The 24,691-nt window shown below is 50.3% G+C and overlaps 1 long non-coding RNA gene across 2 annotated transcripts; it reads left to right on the top strand.

The window, feature by feature from the left end:
• Window positions 1-1,340: 1,340 nt before the first annotated feature.
• Window positions 1,341-23,472, top strand: LOC125149514 (uncharacterized). 2 transcript variants are annotated; one of them, XR_007145954.1, is made up of 4 exons: window positions 1,341-1,415; window positions 2,519-2,687; window positions 10,516-10,621; window positions 23,082-23,472. It is a non-coding gene; the product is annotated as an uncharacterized LOC125149514 (long non-coding RNA). The 2 variants fall into 2 exon arrangements; XR_007145953.1 differs by having other exon boundaries at window positions 1,361-1,442.
• Window positions 23,473-24,691: the final 1,219 nt, after the last annotated feature.

Below are 24,691 nucleotides of genomic sequence, written 5' to 3'. Positions count from 1 at the left end.
TGACCATTTTTTGAAGGGATGGGTGCACCCCCGGGGGAGAGAAAGAGAAGGAGGGGAACAAAGAGAGAGAAAGAGACAGGGGGATAGAGGGAGAGGGAGAGAGAAGGAGAAAGAGAGGAGGGGAAGGAAGGGAGGACGGGGTCGGGGGAGATAAGCAGAGATAAGCAGGCATGAAGGCCGGTGTGGGGCTGGGATGGGAGTCGTGGGGAACTGGAGGCCGGTGTGGCCGTGGAACCGAGGGTGGGGAAGGGCAGCAGGAGAGGAGTTCAGAGAGGCAGTGGTACCCGTCCCGAGGGTCCTGTAGGCAAAACCCAAAACTCTGCATTTGATTCCAAGTGTCTTCAGAAGCCTTTGCAGGACACCGAGCAAAAGAGCAACATTTTTGACAGTGTCCTCGCCTCTCTGTTGACTGGAGGTGACCGAAGGGCCCAGGTGAACCGTGGGGTCACCGTACGGGATGGTGGCAAGGACCTGCACAGGGTCCGGCAGCCGAGACGGTGAGCGGTTTCCAGAATCAGGGTGTGTTTGGAAGGGGGAGTTGATGACAGATGAACAGGGCTGTCATCTACCGAACTGGGAGCAAGCAGGAAGCCCCTTCTAGAAGAAGGACATCTAGGTGACCTGCGCTTCGGGGATGGCTTTTGAGAGACAAGCCAAAGGCACGATCCCTGAAAGAAAGCTGGACTTCATGAAACAAACAAAAAGAAACAAACAAATCTGGTTTTATCTTATTTTCCCTTCCCTTCCCCCCATGTTCATCTGTCGTGTTTCTTAAATTCCACCTACGAGTGATATCGTATGACATCTGTCTTTCTCTGACTTGCTTCGTTTGGCATAACACCCTCGAGTTCCATCCGTGTTGTTGCAAATGGCAAAGTTTGCGGAGTAATATTGCATCACATTCCCATCACTCTTAAAAAAGAATCCCAAGGGGGCCTGGCTGGTTTAGTCAGAAGAGAATGTTAGTCTTGATCTCGGGGTCATGAGTTTGAGCCCTGCGTTGAGTGTGGTGATTATTAAAAAAAAAAAAAAAGAATCCCCAGAGTGGCCCTGAGGCCCTGGGTGCCCCTCCCCCCCCCCCCCAGCTTCCCTCGCCCTTCAGCGGTGCCCCACCCCCCTTCCTCCCTGTGCACAGTCACTGAGGCCGTTTATCGGATGCAAAGCCACTTCCCACCTCCAAGAAAGGGGATCTCGTGTTCAGACGCCCCCGGGTGATGAGGTCTGAGACCCCGGCGGGGCACACGGACTCGCTGGGCGTCGCTGATAGACTCGGAGGAGAAGGCCGAATCCGGGGGGACGTCGGTTGGGGGCGGGTTCCGGAAGACGCACGCGGGTCCCGGGCGGGACCAGTGGCCATTGCCAGTGCCGGGCACCGAGAGCCGGGGAGCCCCGCGTTTTCTCAGCAATTCGTCAAGGTTGGCGACGAGCGAGGCCTGGACGCTGTGAGGCTGGCCGCCCGTGGCCACTTGTGTGTGTTGGGGTGGGGGGGGGCTTCATTTGCTTGCTTGCCCACCTTATTTTATTTTTCATCGGGTGTACTTTTGTTGTCTTTGATTCTTAGAAGCGGTTCCGAAAACGTTTGGGTTTGTTGTTAAACATGAAGAGGCAACAGGTTCCACATGGTAAAACTCAGAGTCCTGGATTCTCGCTAACGATGGAGAACACAGAGGGCGTGGGGGTGATGGAAATTTAAAGTGGGGGTTTGATAAGGGAGCATAAGACGTGCTGAGGGCCAAGCACAAGCTAGCGACGTCCCTCCCCAGTTAAACGTGACATCCCTCAGGCACCCCGGCTGCCGAGAGCTAAGAGAACGTAACTGATGGAGATCACATCACCAAGACCCGAGCCTCCATCAGTTGATAAACATCTTAGTAAATTACAAAAAGGCAATCCTATCAGCAGCCTAATCTCTAGAAACCGGTAGACTCAGTTTCCCGGAGCCCCAATATCACCCTCCCCTCCATAGTGATGTGGGGACAAAGACAAGAAGGAAATGGGAGGTAAAGTTAACTTTCCTTATCACCTGCAGCCCATTGACAAATACTCGAGGCAAATCCAGAGCATAACATTTCTCCAGGAACCCCCACTGCCTTGGCCTTCGGCTCCGGACCCCCACCACCCCAAAACCCCACCAGGGTTCTTGAGCAAACCCCTAAGAAGGAATTCTTGAGACGTCTCTGGTGCAAGCAGGTGGTTTTATTAACTCACGGGGACAGGACCCGTGGGCAGAAAGAGTTGAACTGAGTCATAGACTTTTAAGTGTGTGGAGGGAGGCGGATAGAGAGACAGTTTCTAAGGAACTTCTGGATGCTGAAAGCAGGGTCTTACAGGACCCTGAAGATGTAGCTATTGTCAAGATAAGGCTGCTTTTCATTTTTACCGACCTGTAAACATTCAGGCACCAGAAACGCCTTGAGGACGTTGCAGGCTGCGGGGCTCTGCCTCCTACCAGTGAGCTTCGAGCTGTAAGGAGATTTAATTTCAAGTACATTTTCCCTGCCTTTGCCTCCCTCATCAGGGGACCAGCACCCCACCCTCCAGGACCGCGTACAGGCTGGAACAAGAAGTTCCTGACCCGGGGGAGGCCTGAATCTGCCCGTTTTTCCCATCCGGAGAGGCCTCCCCATCATATATAGGACCGTCTGGCTCTGTAGACACGGGGGACGGAGACCCCCTTATCCCTGCTGGTAAGTGTTAGTGTGGGATTCCAACCCAGTGTGGCCTTTCCCTGCAGTGGTGTTTCCCAAGCCAGTTTCCAGCATCCACCCCAAAAACGTGTTTCCCAGAAGCCCCTATAAGAAAAACATACGGAAATCATGCAGCGAGGTCCTGGGCGGGGCCTCCTTCTGGACCAGCTCCCTCTAAAAGGCCGGCTGAGCTAGAGAATAGACCTGCAAACAGGTACAGGGGAGGGGCACGGTGCTGAGTACCCCTCAGGCCGAGGCACCAGCTGGGGGCAGACCCTCAGGGGACAGGCTGCCCCTTTGTGGGCTCAGCCTTTCCGTCCACAAAAGGCTCTGACCCCCAGGTCCTCAGAGCAGAAGCTGAGATTTTCCAGTGCTTTCTCTGGTCTGTCGTCTCACCATACCTGAAAAGCAGACTTCCTCACACCGCAGGCTGGGCACTGTCAACTTCTGTTTGAGTGTTTGGGGACAGATCATTCTGTGCCGTGTGGGGCATTTAGCAGCATGCCTGACCTCCAGCCTCTAGATGCCAGTAACAGCCCTTAATGCACCGTGACAGTGAAGACAAGTCTTGGGAACTTGGAGACATTATCAAAAGTCCCTTTGGGGACAGAACTGCCCCTCTCGGTCAATAATATCATTCTAAAGTGTTTCCTTAAGAGGAGAGAAACAAATTGAATCGCAGCTATGAATTCAAGAGTTCACATTATGTCCGTGTTTCAATGAGCCATCACCGCTGATGTATTTATTATTCATGGTTATGGTGGTGATGAGTGATTGTACTGTTTTCTTTCACCTGCGAGTTCCTTTGGGGTGTGCAAAACATACGATGAGACGCATCGCCGCCTAGCCTTTGTAACATGGTCAAATCAAGACGCAAACAAGCAAATAATAAATATAAACTCATAGATGGCAATAAGAAACGAAGCCTCACGTTTCGAGCGGCTGCAGACTGTGATACCCAAGCCTTGTTTCAGGGTTGGTGTTTCCAAAGCTGCGAAGTATCGTCGGCAGACATTTTAAATATTAATGTCAATATCAAGATGATTAATTTCCTTTTAAATATTAATATCCTTAAGTGACCTTGCTAAACATGTCTTCGAAGTACACGTTCTCCCCGGACGGTCTACAGGGCATCTATTGTCACCAAGCTCAAAACAACAGGAGTTTTGCAGTAGCTTACATGGGTGGGTCTTCACATACTGTGTCAGACCCTCTGTTAACATCCCTGTGATTGTCAACGTTTTAAGACGGGGGCACAAACTTCATGCAATGTTGAAATCAGGCAAGCAAGCCAACACAGGGAACAGTGTGGTGCTCCGCTCCCTCCAAACGCACCTGCTCCGTGGTCACACCTGCTCCGTGGTGACTTTGCGTGGCTTCTTCCCACGGCGGTGGTGGCCTGGGGTCCTTCTTGATTCTTGCATTCTCATTTGCATTGACCTTCACACCCCTGTGAAGGTCAGAATTCTGTCATTTTTCCAAAGTCTTCCAACTAGTCGGTGCCAGAGCCGGACACAGAATCTCTCTTTTAAGTAAACAAGCAATAGGGATGGAAGTCTAGTTGTGAAAATTAACACACACACACACACACACACACACGCACACACGGAAGTCCTCTTTAACCTCATGTTGTCCTATAATTATTCTCAGTTAACCATCACGGTGCTCAGTTTGGCATGTGACCTCCCAAAACTTATAGGCACGTAAATTTACCTATAAAACGTCAATATGAGGGGCGCCTGGGTGGCTCAGTCAGTTAGGCGTCTGACCTCGGCACAGCTCATGATCTCGCGCTCTGTGAGTTCGAGCCCCACGTTGGGCTCTGTGCTGACGGCTCAGGGCCTGGAACCTGCTTCAGATTCTGTGTTTCCTTCTCTCTCTGCCCCTCCCCTGCTCATGTTCTCTCTCACTCTCTCTCAAAAATAAATAACATTAAAAATTTTTTTTAAGTCAATATGAATCTGTATGCTTATATTATCACGTAAATCTATGTGCCAAAATAGATGATTAGGGTCTGTGGTCTTTAATGTCAGAACTTATATCAATCCATAGGTTTGCTCACAATGTATACCTTTGTCACTTACCGTGAGTATACATAGGCCTAGTTCATTGTTTAGAGTTTCTGGTACAGCTGTAACCATAAGATTATGTAATTCCTTGATGGGCGGATACTTGATTGTTTCTAAAATTTCACTCTTACCCAGTAACGAACATCTTTTTATGTAAGTGCGTTGTGCGTGTTTCCTTAGATGCTATTTATTGAGCACGTGTTATGTGCCGGGGGCAGCTCTGTTTCTGCACACATCTTGTAATTTAATTTTCAGACCACTGGATGATGATGTGAGAAGCTAGATTCCCATCCTGGCCACGGTCTCAGAGTGGGAGTGCCATACGCCCCACCCCATGCAGGAATGTCCCTCTTCACCAGTGAGAGGGACACATTGCCCTTTGTCTTTGTTATGGGCTCCAAATTTTCTATAACACACACCTATAATTTTGCGCTTCAAGAACACACACACACGTTTACACGTAGGTGTGCTCTTGCTTGTGTGTGCGTAAGAACCTCTAAATCAACTACATCCAGAAGGACTAGGCACAGGCCCATTCCAAAGATGGAAAACAGAAGAGCCCGATGGAGCCTTTACCTAATTCTTAAAGATCACACTCTCCACAACTCCAAGCTGCTTGCAAAACCCTAGCCAGATTATTCCGCGGGCAAAAACAGCTGGAAAGACATTTCCCGTCATTCTAAGACTTTTCTTTGCTTGCGTTCTTGCCTCTTTCTTGGCTCCCACCATTCCCCTTAGACGTGAGACGCGTATCTTAACGCCCCATGACATGGTCTCTAAATGCAGGCTTGCCCTTTTGCGAAATGCGGATCTAAAGCATCGATCGTTCAGATTCATTATTTGCTCATAAGTGTATCAATAAACCTAAACGCAGATCTCCTTGCTTCTCAGGCGAACAGGCCTGCTGTTAAACGCTATGCCTCCCCCAGAGCAAACGTGAACATTTCACTCCAGACGCATTTGGGACACACACTTCGATTTACTCACTTACGCGGTCATTTTTACCAGCAGTGCATTCGGCCAGGGAAACTCAGAGACTACAGTTGGATTTTTTGTCCCCTCCAAATGGTGCAGGTGGCCAAGCCCCACATCCCGGGATGTCTCGTTCTGTAATTTTTCACTCCCCTGTATGAGGTTGAGCAGAGCGTTCCTTCGTGGCCAGGAACACAAGCGGGGACTTCTACCGTCCACAGCCCCTGGCTGCTTCTGGGCACGAGCGGTGTCGGTCACAGGGGTGTGTTTGCCTCTCATCCCCCCTAAAGAGCACGTCATTCCTAGAAGTGTGTGACCCCCGCATTTGTCTGTGCACAGAGAAAAGTAGATTTGCATTTCTAGAGTGAAGGCACCTTTCTCTCTTACGTGTATATGTGAGTCTCTCGATAAGACGTCCTGTTCACTCGTCCGTGTCACGGTCAATTCCCATCGGACCCTGCAGTTGCCGGGAGGGATTGTGACGTGTCTCCATTGGTAAGAAAATGTGGCAGACCCTCTGGAATATCACCCTCCTCTCCATACTCGGTTCCAGAAATGGCAAGGTAGTCGGGTACCTCTTTCCCCAGCTGGATTCAACAAATATCAATTTGCACACCCCGGGAAGGGCCGTTCGAGGTGGGACAGAGGTTTTGTTTTCCGGACCCATTAATCTGCTTCTATCTCTTTAATTAGTTAAAGATTCTCCAAAGCTCCCGAATATCATCCCTTGAGGTAGGAGGATGCATTTTCAATTTCCTCCTGCAAATTAGACTGGGGCACGCTTCTCTGGAAATATCAGATAAGGGAAAGGTGCAGAACTCTGGTGCTGAATTTTTCCCCTTTGCCCCCCGGGAGGTGTGAAAGGAATTGTACTTGAAAGACAGAAGCTCGGTGGGTGTTGTGAATCTTAAAAAGGAGAATTAAAGCCATATCGTGGGGCCTTGACGAGAAGGAGAGCATAGTTTCCTAGAATCAAGGTGCCCGGATGATGTTGGGGACAGTGGCTGCTGTGCCTGGGGACATGCTGGGGTAAAGTCAGGCTTCTCCCACACGTCAACCAGATCCACCAAATGAAGCGACAGGTCAGGACTCTGACCTGCCCTCTCCCAGCACATGCCGGACATCACAAGGGCCACAGGAGGCCAGGAAGTCACCCTGCTGGCTTACAAGGACTTCACCGTGGAAATCAGAGAAATAAGGGTTAGGGTCTGGGGTGCGTTCAGCTGTGAGTAATATACCGGCTGCCAAACAGCCCCACGAGCAAGTAGGGACAAGGTGGGGCTTTAAGACGTGGGGTGTCCAGGGATGGTTGTCCTGTGTCCCATCCCCCTCCTGTCTGCATCCACCACTCCTGCAGACCCTTCACTCTAGAGACATCGTCCTTCACCCCTGCTGCCCGTTGGAATCGCGTGAGTAACGTTAAAATACGGATGTCCAGGATCAGCCCAGACCAATCACGTCAGGATACCTGCAGGTGGGGAGAGGGAGTGAATATTTTCAAATTAACAGATGCAATTTGAGAGCAGTTTGGGGCTGGGGGAAGAATTCAGCGGAAAGTACAGAAAGTTCTCATATGTATCTCCTCCCCTACACAATCGCCCCTGTTATTAACATCTTGCCGTCATGTGATCCATTTGTTGCGATCGATGAGTTGATATGGAGACATTATTATCAACTGAAGTCCACGGTTTCCATTAGAGTTCACTGTTTGTGCTGCAAAGTTGTAGGGGTGCTGACAGACACATCAGTCCGTCTGTCCGGTATCCAACATGACAGGATCATCTGGCAATTACCTCAGCTGCACCTGTTCATCTCTCCCTTCCCCCCCAGAGGCCCGGGAAACCGCTGATCTCGTCACAATTTCCATAGTTTTGCCTTTCCCCAAATGTTGCACAGTCAGAACCACACAGGAAGCTGTGGTGGCGGGGGTCTGATCTTTAGAAGGTCTCCAGGAAACTGTTGTGTGCAGCAGTGTGGAAATCGCTAGACCCTTGCATGGGGTAACCGTGTATTAACTTATCTGAAAGGATTTTCAAGATAATCCAATCCAATCCTTGTACTTCACGTGGGAGAAATATGTCCCGAGAGGAGAGGAGCTTGAGTTGACCAAGACCATGAGGCTAGGTGGTGACTCCCAGGTCAGGAACCTTCTAAGTGTATCGCATCCGCTTTCCGAGATCACCTGTCCAGTGTGACAAGGTGTTATGTGTACCAAGGCCGTCTGCATTCTAAAACTTATGAATGGGACAGACGTTTTCTGAGGATCACTTCTGGTCTAAGCAGCGCCCCTGGTGCAGTGGACAGAGCCAGAAACCTGACACAGCTGCTGACCCCAGAGATCGGGGCTTTGTGTGTGTGGTGGGGGGATGGGCACAGGCACTGTGAGCCACTGCATCATGTGGGGTGAGGCTGGTGACAGCTGGCACCCAAACACGTGCGTACCGTTTCAAGAACTTTGCAGTATTAGCCCATCTAATCCTCACCTGAGCCCCCCCCCCAAGGGAGGTGGCATTATCACCCCATTTTCCAATGAGGAACTGAGCACAAGGTGACATGAAAAATAGAAGACAGAGCCAAGATGGAAACCCACGGGAGCCTGCTCCCTGCATTAAATCATTCATTGCCGATGCACGAAACCGTTTCTCCCATGTTCTGCGGGATTTGAAACTTATTCATGTGGACATGGGGCTCTAAATGCCCCCTTCCTCACTGAACAGCCCCATGAGGGCCTGATTCCAGGGACTCTTGTTGGAGGCAGGACACATCGTACTGTGCGTTTTCTCTGAAAAGCGGTCTGCTTTCACACATCAAGTGCTCAAATACCCTGAAAATCCTCCTCCTTGGAACAAAAGATTTGAGCATCTTCACACCCAGTCGACTCTCCAGAGTGAGTAATCCCAGCTGCCGTGGTCTCAGGCTCGGTAATTTAAGAACGACTTCATTTGCGGGAGCTTATCTGCCACTCTGTATTTACTGTTATCGAATGGTTTCTCCTTCATGGGAAAAATGGCCCTCCTACCCAGGTCATCTGTGGTGGGCACCTAAATCTGAAGCCCACCCATATGTAATGCAAGGCAAACAGCATGTCGAACAGAAACTACTTAGTGAAAATGGTATCTTTTTCATTGAATCTGATAAATAATGTAAAGTGTTTGGTAAAAAAAAAAAAAAATCCTAAGCAGGAGCAATTGATATGCCAGTTACCCATAAAAGACAAATAAGAATGTGAGTCGTTAAGAAAGGGGTCTGTGAGTGTCCTTGGGATTAGATGATTGATACTCAGACACCACAAATACCAAGAGCAGGTGCATGAAAGAAACTCTGGGGGGCAACTTGGGCACCTGATTTCTCTCCTCACACTCTTTACGTAGGAGACACTGCCATATCAGTTTGGTAGCTCAAACAAAATCCCAGGGTTGAGACTCATTGGCCTGTCTTGGTTTGCATGGCTAATCCAGGACCATGGTGTGGGGCAGGGGAATGGAACTTGGTCCTGGGCTCCTTTCTAACAGCAAAGATTCAAAGTAGAGCAGAGGTGGCTCCCCAGGAAATCAGGAGGATCTCCTGGGAGAAGAGGGTAGACAAATAGGCCAAATAGAAACAACACGTTCTACATTACCTTCCCTACCCGGGGAAGCTTTGGATTGCACCGGGTCACTGGTTCTGGAAGTCAAGCTCACATTCCAGGATCTTCTTTGAGATGATCATTTCACTTGCCTCCCTAAAAGTGCCATGCTAGGCCAGAAACTTGGTACTGTTGGTGTGGCCAATTATTTTATTTATTATGGGTCCTTCCTGGATGATGATGATGACGATGATGGTGACAACAATGACGATGATGATGATGATGATAGTGATGACGATGAAGGTGATGATGACGATGACAGTGATGACAATGATGGTAATGATGATGATGATGATAGTGATGGCAATGACAATGATGACTGTGATGGTGATGACAATGACGATGACGATGATGATGACAATGACAATGATGACAATGATGGTGATGATGATGATCATGATCATGATGACAACGATGATGACAATGATGACAGTGGTGACGATGACCATGACAGTGATGATGGTGACGATGATGATGATGACAATGATGACGATGATGGTGATGATGACGATGAGGATGATGACAATGACAATGACGACAATGATGGTGATGATGATGATGATGACAGTGATGACGATGATGACGATGACAGTGATGACAATGACGATGACAATGACGATGATGACAATGATGGTGATGATGATGGTGATGACAATAATGACGATGACCATGACAGTGATGACAATGATGATGATGACAATGACAATGATGATGAGGATGGTGATGATGATGATGACAGTGATGATGATGAGGAGGAGGAGGATGAAGGTGATGATGACAATGATGACGATGATGACAGTGATGACAATGACGATGATGACCATGACAGTGATGACGATGATGGTGACAATGACGATGATGATGGCGATGATGACTATGATGGTGATGATGATGACAAGGATGACGATGACAGTGATGATGACGATGATGATGATGATGCCATTTACGGAGTGCTATTTGAACTCCTGCCCGATGCGGACCACTTTCCATTTACTGCTCAACTTGATGATGACAATAACCCTGTGAGATGTGCCATTATTAGTATTATCCCAAATTTACAAATGAGCCTCTGTGTTCTTAACCACTACACCGCCTCTCTTGGCCTCGAAGTTATGTCCCCTTCCCAGTCAACCCTGACTCCCGATTCTGCTTTAATTCATAGAAGCAGATGATGTTACAGAAGAAATAACCATGAGAAGCTAAATCTTGAGTGCTGAGGGAAAACCATTTTCTACCCAGCAGGGATCCAGTTCAGGTACAGAGTCATGGTAAGCCCCCAGGGGTTGAGGGAAGGAGAAATGCAGATTTATCTATTTATTAAAGTTTATTTATTTTGAGAGAGAGAGAAAGCACGCGTGGGGGAGGGACAGAGAGAGAGGGAGGGAGAGAGAAGCCGAAGCAGGCTCCGCACTGTCAGCGCAGAGCCCGGTGCATGAACCGTGAGATCATGACCTGAGCCAAAGTTAGACGCTTAACCAACTGAGCCACCCAGGCACCCCAAAATGCAGATATTTTAAAAAAATTTTTAAAACGTTTTTATTTAGTTTTAAAAGACAGAGAGAGACAGAGCATGAGTGGAGGAGGGGCGGAGAGAGAGGGAGACAGAGAATCTGAGCTGTCAGCACAGAGCCCAACACGGGGCTTGAACCCACGAACCGCGAGATCATGACCTGAGCCAAAGTTGGACACTTACCTGACTGAGCCACCCAGGCGCCCCATGAAATGAAAAGCCAAAAAGCCCTGTGTCTCACAGTAGGGAAGCAAAGTCTCCGAGTGGGATGGCTTCCTGGCTCTGGCCGTGTCTCGCTGTTGTGTGGGCCCTTGACTGGATGGAAGAGGTCGTCTGCATAGGCAGGGCCCCTGCATGAAGACGTGGCATCCAGCTTCCTTGGGACATGCCCAACTCACGTTTGCCCAAGAGCCTGAGGGTTAGATGACCAGGTCCAGATTGACCGACAGGCAATGCAAGATGTTCCTGAAAGAGGTTTGATTCTCTCTAGCTCAATACCGGGTTGATTTGCAGACTGATCCAGAGAGTCATAAAATAAGTCATTGTCCTCTTTTCTTCACTGGCGAAGACCCTTCTAGACCCTTCTTGCTCTTCTGAACTCTTCCAGGGGTTCAGAGTCATATTATGGGTAAAAACATAGGTTCCTGATTCGATATGGAAAGATCTGCTTCTTTTCTGCTTTAACACGGTGTGAACTGATTGTTTAAAGGCTCTGAGGTGTGAGACCAATCCCCCTCTGGGTCTGGGCTCCCGGACTGTGTTCCACCAGACAGCATGTGATGTCCCGATGTGTGCAGCTCCTCTCCTGGTGTAGAGGTGACATAAATGACACATTTACCTCCTACTCGGGGTGGGAGGAGGGATGCTTAATTTGTTAATAATAAGGCACCTGTTCTTACAGACTATCCCCTCCTTCCGAGTGGGCTTCCAAACCCACTCTCTGCCCTGCAATTTTCCAGCAGATGGACCTGTACCAAATAACCAAGTATTTAGGCTCAGTGCTGTGGCCAGGCTTAGCCTTCCCTGGGATTCTGGAGAGGGATGGAGTGGGGCCTCCCGCGAAGCTTAGAGGTTGCAGCAAGGAGCGGCTCAGATCGGGGGTGATAGGCTCTCAAGTCTGAGTCCTCTCGACAGACGGACATACGCTGTAGCAGGAAGCGTCTTCAAGAAGGCATTCCATTGCCACCCCTGGCCGGGGTGTTTCCGGCCTCTGTAAATTCCAGGTGTCTCACATATAAAACGGGATGATGATACGGATGTGCTTACAGTGGCTTGGGACAATTGAGACAAGAAATCTGAAGTGCTTGGTACACCGTGTGACGTTTACAAAGCACTCAGTAAATGCTGGCTTGTGCCAGAGAAGGCCGTTTCGCAAAGACATACATGGGGAGCCTGCAGAAGGGGACCGGGCGTCTGTGCTCACAGCCCTAACATGTGTCTGAAGTTACACATGGCCCCAGACCAAATGCCCATTCTCTCGTGTGTTCCTCAAAACGCTTTCCACGCTTCACCCAGGACACTGAGTCGTTCAGTGAGTCGGGCTAAAGTCCTTTGGTTGGTCCTTGACTCCTCTAACTTTCCACTGGGAAAGACCATTGGGTTGCCTTCTAAATATATCTAGAAGTGAACTGCCTACATCCTCAACGAATATTCTCGTCTAAGACACCTTCACATCTCTTGCCGGGATTATTGCCGTAGCCTCCTCACTGACCTCCCTTCTGGAGGCTTCTGCCGTCCCTCTCTGTACCCACCCCTGCCCCCATCAGAAAGCGAACACCCTGGGGTCAAGGCCCTGGTGCATTTGGCTATGGCCAGGCACCTGTGTCTGGAACCAGGCTGTCATTTACTAGGAGCTCGATCGAGATCTACTGGATGAATGATTTCACCGTTCACACAGCAGGCCATTTTATAATTTTTCTTCTAAAGGTTACGAAGGATATGGTCATCATCCTTTAGCTTTCCAAAAGTCCTGCCATGAAGATTCAAGACACCTTATGCATTTTAGGGTCCTCAGCCTCTCCCGTGGTGAGTACCAGTCTGCCAGTCCCCAGGCACCAGATGCGACACAATCCTCTTAAATACTAATGCAGCAACATTCTACAGAAGACATGTTTGTCTTCAGGTCCAAACATGAACATTCACCTTGTCCAGAAACACCAACAGAGTCCAAAATCAGAGGCGACTCCAGAAAAGTTCTCAAGAGCCAGGAATAAAAGAGAGAGAGAGAGAGAATCAGGACGAAATCAATCCCATCTTCTGCTTTCCTGCTTCCTCAAGGGGCAGCACAGAACGCCTATCGAAGATCCACTTACCCTCTTGGCAGCATCCAAGCTTACAAAACACCACGTACGGATACAGGTGCCACCTTGTAGTTTTTATCTTGGGCTTGTTATCAAATGAAACAGCAAGCAATTTTCGTGCCCTGTCAATCGAAGGCAGGATGACCCACCCTATACCGATGCCTTGAACATTTTCTAGGCTTACTTTTGTGGGACTTGTAACATTCCGGTCTCCCTTTCTCCTTTTCTTACTTTTCCCCCCGTCTTTGATATGGATATGCTACTTGAGAGACAAAGATGTCGTTGCTTCTGGGACAAGCATTTGGAAGCCATAAGTGGGGGGGGGGGCATGCTTTTCTGGAGGGGAGGGTGACTCTTCTCAAGCATACAATCCTGTCTCAGGAAGGGCTTGCTGATGGTGGGCAGGTGGACGTGCCATGGAGGGGAATTGAGTCTGCACACCCTCAGGCTCTCCAACAGGTGGAAAGTTAGAAAGAAATGACCCGGGCTAGTCAGTACGGACTATCCCGCGGATTCAGTACTTGTCGACCTTGATGGATTTTTGAGCCCACATGACTCAGTGTTCATGTTGCATCATGCCCGAACTGTTAAGAGCCGTAAAATTTCCTTCAGGCCCAAGATTATGAAACAGGCTATGCATTTATGCCTTTGTTGCTATGGTAATTTTTATTTCCACTGTTTTAATAACCTCATCAAATGCAGGCAATCAGAAGCAATGTGGCACCTCTATATAATTTAACTCGAAACCATTCATAACAACTTGCGATGCCGTTTGAAACATTGCATGAGGAAATTAAAAGCAAATAGAAATAAGTCATCTCAAGCCTGAAAACTATAAATATTTGAGGTTGGAGCACAACCACTTCCAGAAAGATCTTTGATGATAGGAACAGATATTTCTAACAAATGGTGCAGAAAAATGATGCTGTATCGGAAAAGAAATACCACCGAGGGCATTTTTTTTTCCTCATCAGAAGAAGAAAAAAGAAAACAGTGCTTTCTAGTTATGAGAACATATACCATAAAGGGGTTTTTCCTCCAGCTTCAGAATATATTTATAATACTTGACCACGAGACCATGAATATTAGCTTGCAAGAATATTGGTAATTAAAACGTATGATTCCTATAGACTGAACTTGCCTCCGAAATTTTACAGTGGGTGAAACTGGCAAGTGTGACGGTTCTCGACGTCGAGTCGTGTGTGTTCTTACACAGACACACACACACACACACACACACACAGTCATTCGAATACGTTGTTACGAAGAAACTACATCAATGTTGTTTGCTTCTGGTTAATCGTCGTTGCGGGTTTAACGGACAAGGTCGTGTTTGCCTTTCATTAGCGAATGATTCCGGCTGCTCTTGGCGCTCCTTTGGGTCAAGGGAAAGCTGTATTTACGTGCCCACGGGAGGTGGTTCTGGGGGGCTGGAGCGGATTTCAGAGTCAGGACAGAATCCAGCCCTTCACCATCCTGGAAACTCGTCATTCTTCTGCTCCAGACGGGGAGCAACGGGAACTGGCCCAGGAGCCGGGCCCCGGGTGTTTTCTGGAATGGCAGAGCCGTGCCCCCCGTCCCACCCCCTGTCCTGCGCCAGAAATGCGTTTCCCTCCGGCCGGATGGGACAGTGTGAGCTCTTCACGGTGAAGCCTCGGGCCCATGCCAGTGGGCAGCCAGGAGGCCGTGGCTCCTGAGCGATGGGCTACACGGCGGGCAGCGCAGGGAAGGCAGAGTAGATGTGGAATGGTAAACGTGGTGCTAAGAGGTAAGAGGCGATGGCGAGTTAATGCTCCCACCCCACCCTCCACCTGAGGGGCACCCTCTGAATACCAGGCACCGCACGGGGCTTGGGATCCGCGGTGGCCACTGCCAGGTGCCTGCCCTCCCTCCGTGAGCCCCCTTTTCCTTCTTGAGAGACCCCTCATCTTGTTAAGGTGCCTTCTCCTCTCCCACACGGCCACAGCGGGTAGAGGCAGCCGACTCCAGCCCCAGCCCCAGACTCACATCCTCAGTTGGATAAGGTTTGTCAGATTCCCATGGCAACTGTCATCGGCCCACGTAGGAGCACATCAACTCAGCTGATGCAAATGAAGGAAGCCAGGAAGGATGACTGAGCGAGTTTCCGGTGCATCTCTGTGTCTGCCCACACGTGTACGCCACATACTGGGATAAATCCCAGGGCAAGAAAGCTCTTTCATGTGCAGGAAAGAGAGAAGAGAGGTGGAAAATGCCGTTTACCTGATGCCCGTTCTGTTTCTTCAAAATCAAAACCTGTCTTATTCAGGTACCCTATGCCCAACATCTCCTGTAATCAAATGTACCCTGTTACTAAGTGATGGATAAGGGAAGTGTTCTGGAAGGCGCCCTAGAAAGCCTCCCCAAATGGAGTAGTTGAAGGTGACAGGTGTAGCCCATTTGGTTCTCCTGCCTCCAACCCTTTCTGGCCACCTGGAATGTGGATGTAATGACTGGAGCACCGACAGCCGTTTTGGGTAACCTTGACTTTGAGTTATATCAGTGGACCAGACAAACAGAAGTCAGGGAGGCACCCCGCTATTCCTTTTTCATTGATTTTGCTCCTTCTTCTGATCCACCGAAACATGTTTCTGACTGAAGAGCTATTAGGGAAGGAACTTCATTTGCTTTCAAAATTCCTTGATTGATCACTTTGGGTGGAGAAAATACGACCTCAAAGGTGTGCCCTAAAAAGAGCTAAGGAAGGAGGGGAAACGAAACTGTTTTGCAGACAGAGGAGGTGAGGATCTGGGCATTGGGAAGAAGAATAAGAAAGGACAGAGAAATGAAAAGGAGCTGGAAGAAGAGAGAAAGTCTAAGCAACCGGCAAAAATGACGAGTAATGGAGATGTCTGGTGGGGTCGTGGAGGACAACGTATAATCACATTCAAGTGTGGGCTTTTTTACTCGTTCACGAATTCAAGGGGTGTTTGCTGAGTCTCTTCTCTGCCCGGTGCGTACTGGGCACCAGGGCCACAGAGAAGGATAGGGCCAAGTCTGTTCCTGGAGCCCGGGATATCATCCAGGGTGGAAAATGCAGATGGTGGGTGCAAAAAATTCACATTACGATGCGTGCCGGGAAGGCCAGACGCGGGATGTTGAGCACGGTGGTCCAGGCGGCTGTGGGCAGGTTCTCTGAGGGTCCAGAAGTGACCTCTCTGAAAACGTCAGAGGGAAGCTGAGACAGCAAGATGAGTGGTGGGGAGTGGTGGGGGGCTCCGGGCGTGTCTCTGGAGGGTGATGGAGAGGAGTAGGGACACGGCCGCCTGTCCCGGGACAGGCTTGTTCCTGCTGCGCGAGGAGCCCACACGTTCCCTCTTCGAACTGTGTTTCTTCGTTTCACTTTGGAGAGACAAAACAATCACATTTATACCCAAATCATTTCATGTACTTCCCAGGCTTAGGGGGAAAAATGGTAACAACACTTCTCCTGTCCCCCCGGGGCCCGGACTCCGCAGGGCAAGGGGTGTCTGTGGAGGACGGGCCCTGGAGCCGCATCGGACAGGGGCCCGAGGTCGTCAACTGACTTGGACTGTGACCGTGTTGTTTCTGGAACTCATCGAGCACACTGAGACCAGACAACAGAGAGGAAACTATCTTCTTTTCTCCCCCCGGGTCCCATGTAATTGAGACCAAACGTCTGAAGCCAGCAGCCGGCCAAGCGTCCTCTTCGGTAATCACCTCTCAGAAACCCCGGCGGCCGAGGCCCCAGACAGCCGCTGTCCCTGCACGGTGTCTTTGCACGCTGTCCCTCTCCAGTGGCCACTGCCCCGACCCTCCTGCAGGGATCTGGGGGCAGCCCAGGGAGGTGCGGGGAGAGGAGGCCGAGCGGTAGCCCCCAGTCCTGCTTCTCTTTTGGCAAATAACCTCACTTTTCCTCTTGAGCAACCGATCCACAAGGGGAAGATGAACCCGAATGTGGGGTCCTGTCCAGTGGCCGTGAGAGTTGCAGACGAGGACAACAGCAAGAGCAGAGCCCTGCACTCAGCGTGCATTCTGACCGAGGGAGGAGCCTGCCCCATAGGCGTCCCTGAGACCCCAGTGGCGGGGGCCACCTCACCTCACTTTGCTCTCCTCTGGACCCCATTCACACCGAGCTAGGCTGTCTAAAGGGACAGCAGAGGGGCACCCGGGTGCCTCAGTCGGTTAAGCGTCCAACCTCGGCTCAGGTCACGATCTCACGGTTCGTGGGATCGAGCCCCGCGTTGGGCTCTGTGCTGACGGCTCAGAGCCTGGAACCTGTTTCTGATTCTGGGTCTCCCTCTCTCTCGCCCCTCCCCCACTCGCCCTGTCTCTCTCTCTCTCTCTCTCTCAAAAATAAATATACATTAAAAAAATAAAGGGAAAGCAGACAGGGGTCCTGCTCCCATGGCTGGCCCCCGTGCCCTTACCCCATAGTGCCGCACGTGACTTGTGCATACAGATAAGACCTGCCCTGATATTCAGGGGCCTCCGTGTAAGAGCCCCGCTTCTGCGGCCAGCACCCCCAACTGAAATAAAGAAAAGCAATACACTACTTCATCCCTGGGAAAAGCAAACGCCCAAAGCTGACTTTTTGAGCAGTGAGTTTGAAGATACCCAATGTCCGGTTACCGCTCTAACTTCAAATGCAGCTCCTCTAAAGACAGAACTTCCTAAAGAAAGAATTCCTCCCTGGGGCCTCTGGACGCATGGCCCCTAGAAATAACCTTGGGGGCTTCAGCACAGCTCTCTCCTCCTCCCCCCGACCTGCACGCCTGTGTCTCTTCTACCTGTGATGCCACACGACCCCCCCCCCCGTCCTTGAGCCCCAACCTTGAAGCCCCTGTTATCTTTAGGGACCTGGAGATACCACCGGTGGGGGCTCTGATGCTGCTACAGGGCTGAGGACAGTGTGTCCCGCCCTGTTAGACAAGGAGTGAGAAGAGGCTTGAGGATGGTGTCCCTGTCCTCTGACCCCCTCGGGCACTTGCCCCTCTGGTGACCACCCTCTCCTGCCTAGGGGAGTCTTGGGGTCCTTGCCTGAAGCCTGGGACACAACCTTGAGCAGCCCGCCCGTCTTTGCCTCTGCCCACTTCCAAATCACCCCACACCCTGCTCCCCAGGGGTGCCTGCTCCCTGCCGCCTCCGTGGCCAAGGAGAGCACCCAGCCTTCCCTTCCCAGGGTCCAGATGTTCCCACCGCCCCGGCCCGTGTTTCCACGCCTGAGCAGCTCATCAGGGCACTCCTGGCCTCGCAGTGCCCACGTCCACTGTCACACCTTGTGCACTCGACACCTGTCTGTTTGCTGAGCGGATACACGAGCGTGCAGGGAAAGAGCTGTTGGGACTGAGGTCTCTGGGACTGCCAGTCCTGACAGGCCTGTTCGGTTTCTGTTTTCTCATTTTGTCTTTTGCTCGGGTCCGCGTGGGGATGTTCTCACTGAACGTGTTGCCAACGAGAGCTAACGAGAGCTTCTGCCCCTCGTCACGCGCACGCCGTGGCACTTGGGGGCAGCGTGGCGCTCAATCTGGCCTCCTCCTGAGGGGATGCCGCGCTGGATTTGAAACCACTGCTCTTGGGTCCCGCGTGTGCTGTGAATATTCCCGATGCTCCATTCGGGAGCCTTCAATAACTCATCTGGTTAATATTTTCACTTAAACGAAGCAGAGAAATTCAAGAGGTTCCCACACTCGGGAAGTAAGGACAAGCCCGATGTTGACTGTCTCTGCTCCGGAACAGGGCCACGAAAGCCTCAGGGGCCCGCCTGCCTGAATGTGGGGGCCTCGGGACCAGGCCGGGTCCTGGAATGCAGGGCCCCACTCTGTGCTGAGCGCACCAGGAAACTGAGGGCTGGGCAGGCCGGGGACGGCCCCGCAGAGGGGGCCTCCTCCAAGGCTAGACGGGGAGACGAGGGTCCGGGAGCCCACCTTCCAGCCCTGGGGATGCTTGGGTCCTCAGTAGCAGAGGAGAGGCTTTGCTATGCTGTCCAGGGCCCTGACTCTGAAATGCCACCAGTGACACGGTCCTCTGTGAACGATGGAATGTAGTTCATCCGACCCCCCAAAAAATCTGAAGATCTGGGGTGGCTCAAAGCAGAATGCAAACACTCACGCTTCCTGACAGATCGTTGACGCAAAAGGCGTTAAGCCCAACACGCGTGCATTTCCTCGAGATGATGATGTTGTGAACGCCTGGATCACCTTATTGCTCTCAATTTCTCACTCTCTTCCTTCCACACGTGAAAATCAACGTCACGGCCCCCACTCCGTGTGACTTTGGGGTTCCTCCTGCTAATCTTGACCCGTTGATTTGGGGCTTCGTGACACAACGCTCTTAGCGATGGGACGTCAGCGATGCCGACGGGAGAAACAACTGAAAATGCGCCGTTCGGCGTGACCAGCCTCTGTGGGCCTCTGCTATCCGCCAGGGGAAAAATCACGTCCTGCACGGCTTCTGGCCCAAAGAACACAGGCAGCGTGTGGGTGTGCAACAGCTGACACGGCCTCTGTTCACACGCAGCAAGCGAGGGAAGGGAGTGCTCGTGGCTGCAGGCACTGACCTTTGCGGGTTGCACCTTACACGGCATTTTGGCAGCGAGAGCTGGTCATAAAGCATCTCACCACGTCAATTAAAAGACTTCCTTAGTGTTTTCGAAGGTGTGGATTGTTGCCTGCGTTTGAGGAATAACAACACAGTCCCATAAAACGTGGTAAGCGCTTTCCACAGTGCCTACCTACCACGGTAAGTGCTGGATAATCGCAGTCGTTAAAATTACCCTTGTATTTATTTCGCCAGCCCTTATGGTTGAACACTCGGGTTCTTTCCAGTATTTCCATAGGAGCCCCAGCAGAGTTGACTCCAAGCTCCCTGGCACAGGAGGGGGGCTGTGGGTCCCTGGAGGGACGATGGTCTAGGGAAGTGGTGTCTTCGACGGACCCTCAATCCAATGCATGGTGGACCGTTTCACCGCGATTAAAATCTTCCCGATAAGTAAGGAATCGGAGTCCGCTGCAAACATCACAACTTCAAAACAACATGGCGGGACTGTTTTGGAGGCACGTGGCTCGCCGTGACCCAGCCAGCACTCAGCAGCCGGAGCCGGTGTGTGGCTCGTAGGGCCATCAGGGACCCAGGTTCTCCCTCCTTCTCTTGCGAAGTCAGAGATACCTCAACCCTCTGGGCTTTTCTGCCGGCATGTGTACAAGCAGGGAAGTGATGAAACCCACCCACCAGGCTGCGATGAGGGTTATATGAGGGTTGGTTCGCATAGAATGTTCATATGAGCGTTGTCCGGCAAAAAGTCAGGATTCAGTGAATTTAAGTCGCTGTCCTCACCATCCCCATCATCGCCATTGTCACCGCCATCGTCATCACTATTTTTGTCACCATCGCTACCTTTTTTTAAGGTCTCATCTGCTTCTGTTCCGATGGCAGAGTAGTTGAATAAAATTTGGGGCTTGTAGCGATCCTCAGCTCATCCATAACAGCTCTTTCCCTCTCTATAAAAATGCCATTAGTATGCTTCACAGTGGGCATGCCATCCCTGCTGAAAGCTTTTCGGAAATGGGGAGTGCTTTGCATCATATAGAAGCCCTCATGGTTTTTACATATCTGATTACCGGCTTGAAATAAATATCAGGGAGTGAAGTTGGGGTCAAACAGGATGTTCCATTATAAGACTTTGAATCCACATCCCCAAATCGTTCTTTAAAATGTTTCTACTGGGGCGGCTGGGTGGCGCAGTCGGTTAAGCGTCCGACTTCAGCCAGGTCACGATCTCGCGGTCCGTGAGTTCGAGCCCCGCGTCGGGCTCTGGGCTGACGGCTCGGAGCCTGGAGCCTGTTTCCGATTCTGTGTCTCCCTCTCTCTCTGACCCTCCCCCGTTCATGCTCTGTCTCTCTTTGTCCCAAAAATAAATAAACGTTGAAAAAAAAAATTAAAATGTTTCTACCGTACCCTTTTCAACATGCTTTACCAACAAAGCAGATTGTGTTTAAAAGTCATTTGCTAGGGGCGCCTGGGTGGCGTAGTCGGTTGGGCGCCCGACTTCAGCCAGGTCACGATCTCGCGGTCCGTGAGTTCGAGCCCCGCGTCAGGCTCTGGGCTGACGGCTCAGAGCCTGGAGCCTGTTTCCGATTCTGTGTCTGCCTCTCTCTCTGCCCCTCCCCCGTTCATGCTCTGTCTCTCTCTGTCCCAAAAATAAATAAACGTTGAAAAAAAAAAATTAAAAAAAAAAAAGTCATTTGCTAGACGGATGGGCAAGACATAACCTCTGGCGGCTTTTTTTTTTTTTTTTGCTCTCTTTTTATTAACGATGAAGTTGAATTTTCATTATTAATAAGTTTTCTCAAACACGTATTTTCTCAAGTATGTATTTCCCATATCGTCTTATTTTCATTTCTGATTTGCTTGTTCTTGCCCAGTTTTTATTAAAGCGTTTGCATTTATATGGGTTGATTTATAAATGTTCTTTCTATATTAGGGATGCAAATGCCTTGTCTTCTCTATTACAAGTATTTCCCCAGGTTTTCCCCCCGTTTTAGTGTATTTATAATGCATTTTAATAAACAGAAGTTTGAAAACGTCATAGACTCACGTATGTAGGCCGTCCTTTATGGCTTATTAGTTTTCTCTTAGGATAGAAAATACTATCAGATAACCATACACCCTCCATTTTTTATGTTTATTAAAATGGGATTACACCGTGATGTAGTAGCTTATTTATTGCTGTTCGTTCCCGGTAACTTATTTTTCTAGCCCAGCACATGGGTTTTCTCGCACGTAAGCCAGAACAGGAGGCACTGGCTGCCCCAGGAGAAGTAAGGTGGCACAGATGGGGAAATAATGAACGAAGAGAGTCTGCCCTGTGCGTCCCTGGGGAAAGCCCGCTCGCGGCTCGCTGTGTCCCCACCTGTCCTGCTTCGCTGGCTTCGAGCATCCAGGGGAGACAGTGGGACACGTTAGCAGGGTCAGCTAGCGTGCGCGTCCAGGAGCAAAGGGCTGCTGGGCTGTGTGCCCCGGGGACGTGGGGACAGGGCCGGGCTCAGGGGTGCCCATCCAGCACAGCTGAGGAGCAGTGGGGTGCAGAGGCCCGCGCGGTTCACTGGGGGGCGCCCCCAAGGCGGCTCGCGGACTCCTCTCTCGCCTGCCCGGTGCCTGGAGCCTCTGCACATCTTCTGCGCCCTCGATGCCTGTGGTACAAGAGGGATAAGCCTCACAAACGCTATGCAAAGAGGGTCACATACTTGATGATTCCATTTATATGAAACATCCAGAATGGGGAAATCTATAAAGACAGAAAGTGGATTAGTGGGGGCGGGGGGGGGGGCGAGGTGGCGAGCGCTTCCTGAACGGGAAGGGGGTTGCCTTTGGGATCAAGAAAATGTCTGGGATGGGGCGCCTGGGTGGCTCAGTCGGTTGAGCGCCTGGCTTCGGCTCGGGTCATGATCTCGCGGGTCTGTGAGTTCCAGCCCCGCGTCGGGCTCTGTGCTGACGGCTCGGAGCCTGGAGCCTCCTTCAGATTCTGCATCTCCTTCTCTCTCTGCTCCTCCCCTGCTCTCTCTTTCTCTCTCTCAAAAATAAACAAACATTAAAAAAAATTTTTTTTTAAAGAACTTTAAAAAGAAAATGTCTGGGAACCAGATAGAGGCGACAGATGTACCACATTGTGAATGCAGTAAAAGCCAGTGGATTGCTCATTTGAAAGTTGTTAGCAGTTAACTTTACGTCATGTGAATGTTACCTTCGCACACGCACGCGCACACACGCACGCATGGCTTGAGGCAAGGGACAGTGCACGATCTATTTCTAAAACCCTCTCCTGTGTCTCTGGAACACAGAAGCCATTCAATACATGTTTGAACTAAATTACAGAAATTAGAATTAGGTCATGTCTAAAACCCATTTCAGGTCTAATATTTCATATTATCTATTGTGTAGATGACCAAAGGAACAGCCATCATCCCTAATGTAAGATGTGGGAGACGTCGGGCTGCTGGTTCCACGGTAATTCACGGCCCAGGCACCTGTGGTAAAAGTTCTTCGTGATTTATTAAACCTGCTTATCTTCTGTGCGCATAATCCAGCTCAGCTAGCCCGGGGAGCGGCTCAGAAGGTACGCAGACTTGCAGTCGGCAACCTGCACTCTTCCTTTGCGTGGGCACGGAGTCTGTTACTGGGTTGTGCTGTCTGGATCACAGCGTGTCTACACAGGCTGCTGGGCTTGGAGACAGGCCGCGGGAAGAGGTGTGCAGCATTAGCCGGGGGGACAACACCCACCTTCCCAACACCGCCCCTGCGCTCTCGATGGCTCGGCGCAATAAAGACGTACTTCTCAACCAGGTCCGATGTGAGTTGGGCAGCTCTTTTCCGTCTTGTGGCTCCTGCGGTGACCCCCATCCCAGGTCACCCAGGTTCGTCCCCGTGGTAGGGCCCCAAAACCCACATTGCAAAAATTCTTCCCCGGGACACAAAAAGTCCTACTTTTTGGTGACCAGTGTGGAAGGTGGGGGGAGGTCTAGAACCCATAAGGTGCCATAAGGGCACCTTAAAATAGGGGCTGACAGCAGCCTTGTTCTTGGTGCCAAATGGAAATAATTTGGGGTTGTGCAAGGTAGAGAGGTGTTCGTGAAAACATACACGGAGAGTAAATCTCATACGTCCAGGAAATACCTCTGAAGCGACAAAAGCATCTCCGCCTCCCAGAGAGGCACCAATGTTCATTTGCAAATGGAGACCGGCGAGTTAGGTTGGCATATCACGTGCACACACACACACAACATGCCATTCCCTCACTTGCTCTAGGAGACTGAGCAAAGCTACATTTCCTGTTTTAGCAACTGTAAGTGAAACGTCTTCTGGGCACACAAACAGGGGTCCCCTTCCCCATAGAGTCCATTCGAGCAGTTCTTACCAAGGACCATGCTTTGTATACTACGTCAAGCGATGTAAGCAGTCACAACAACCACAAGAACGTGCCTCTTCTAGCTCTTAGATAGTTTGCTTCAAAAAAACAAAAACAAAAAAAAAACAGACGTTGACAATGTTTTGATCGCCGTGAAAAATTTAAGAAAACCCTGTAAATTATAAAACAGGACTTTTTCCATCTCGTCTCAACGCAAAGTAGATTTTGTCCAACTATATGTGTATTCAGCCTCTGGGGGCATGGAGATTTTGATAAATTGCGTGCCGCTTGTAAATACTCATCCAAGAAAATAGTCATTATCTGCTGAAAGTCCTGCACACTTTGTCCACAACTCTTGCTGAACAAGAGTGGGACTTGGTTACCTGTGACATCGAGGGGTGCTTCTTGCAAGTTTTGGGTCACTGTGCAGAAGCACCTAGTGAAAGTTTTACTTTGTAGAAATGGAGGCAGGTGGCTTTCTAAGACAGGTGCCTACAGAAGCCCTAAAATCAAATTTTCGAAGCGTGGGACAAGAAAAGCATCTTTCTCTAATTTGAAAATAGATTGAGGTTGAGAGCAGAGCAAAGGATACATTAAAACAGAAGTCCATCTGTTTTCCTAATACTGTTTGATGATCTTCAAAGAG

This window comes from Prionailurus viverrinus, chromosome D3 (genome assembly GCF_022837055.1).
Source record: "Prionailurus viverrinus isolate Anna chromosome D3, UM_Priviv_1.0, whole genome shotgun sequence".
Classification (NCBI taxonomy): domain Eukaryota; kingdom Metazoa; phylum Chordata; class Mammalia; order Carnivora; family Felidae; genus Prionailurus; species Prionailurus viverrinus.
The sequence above is the reverse complement of the archived record's forward strand: the minus strand, read 5'-3'. Positions and strand labels throughout refer to the sequence as shown.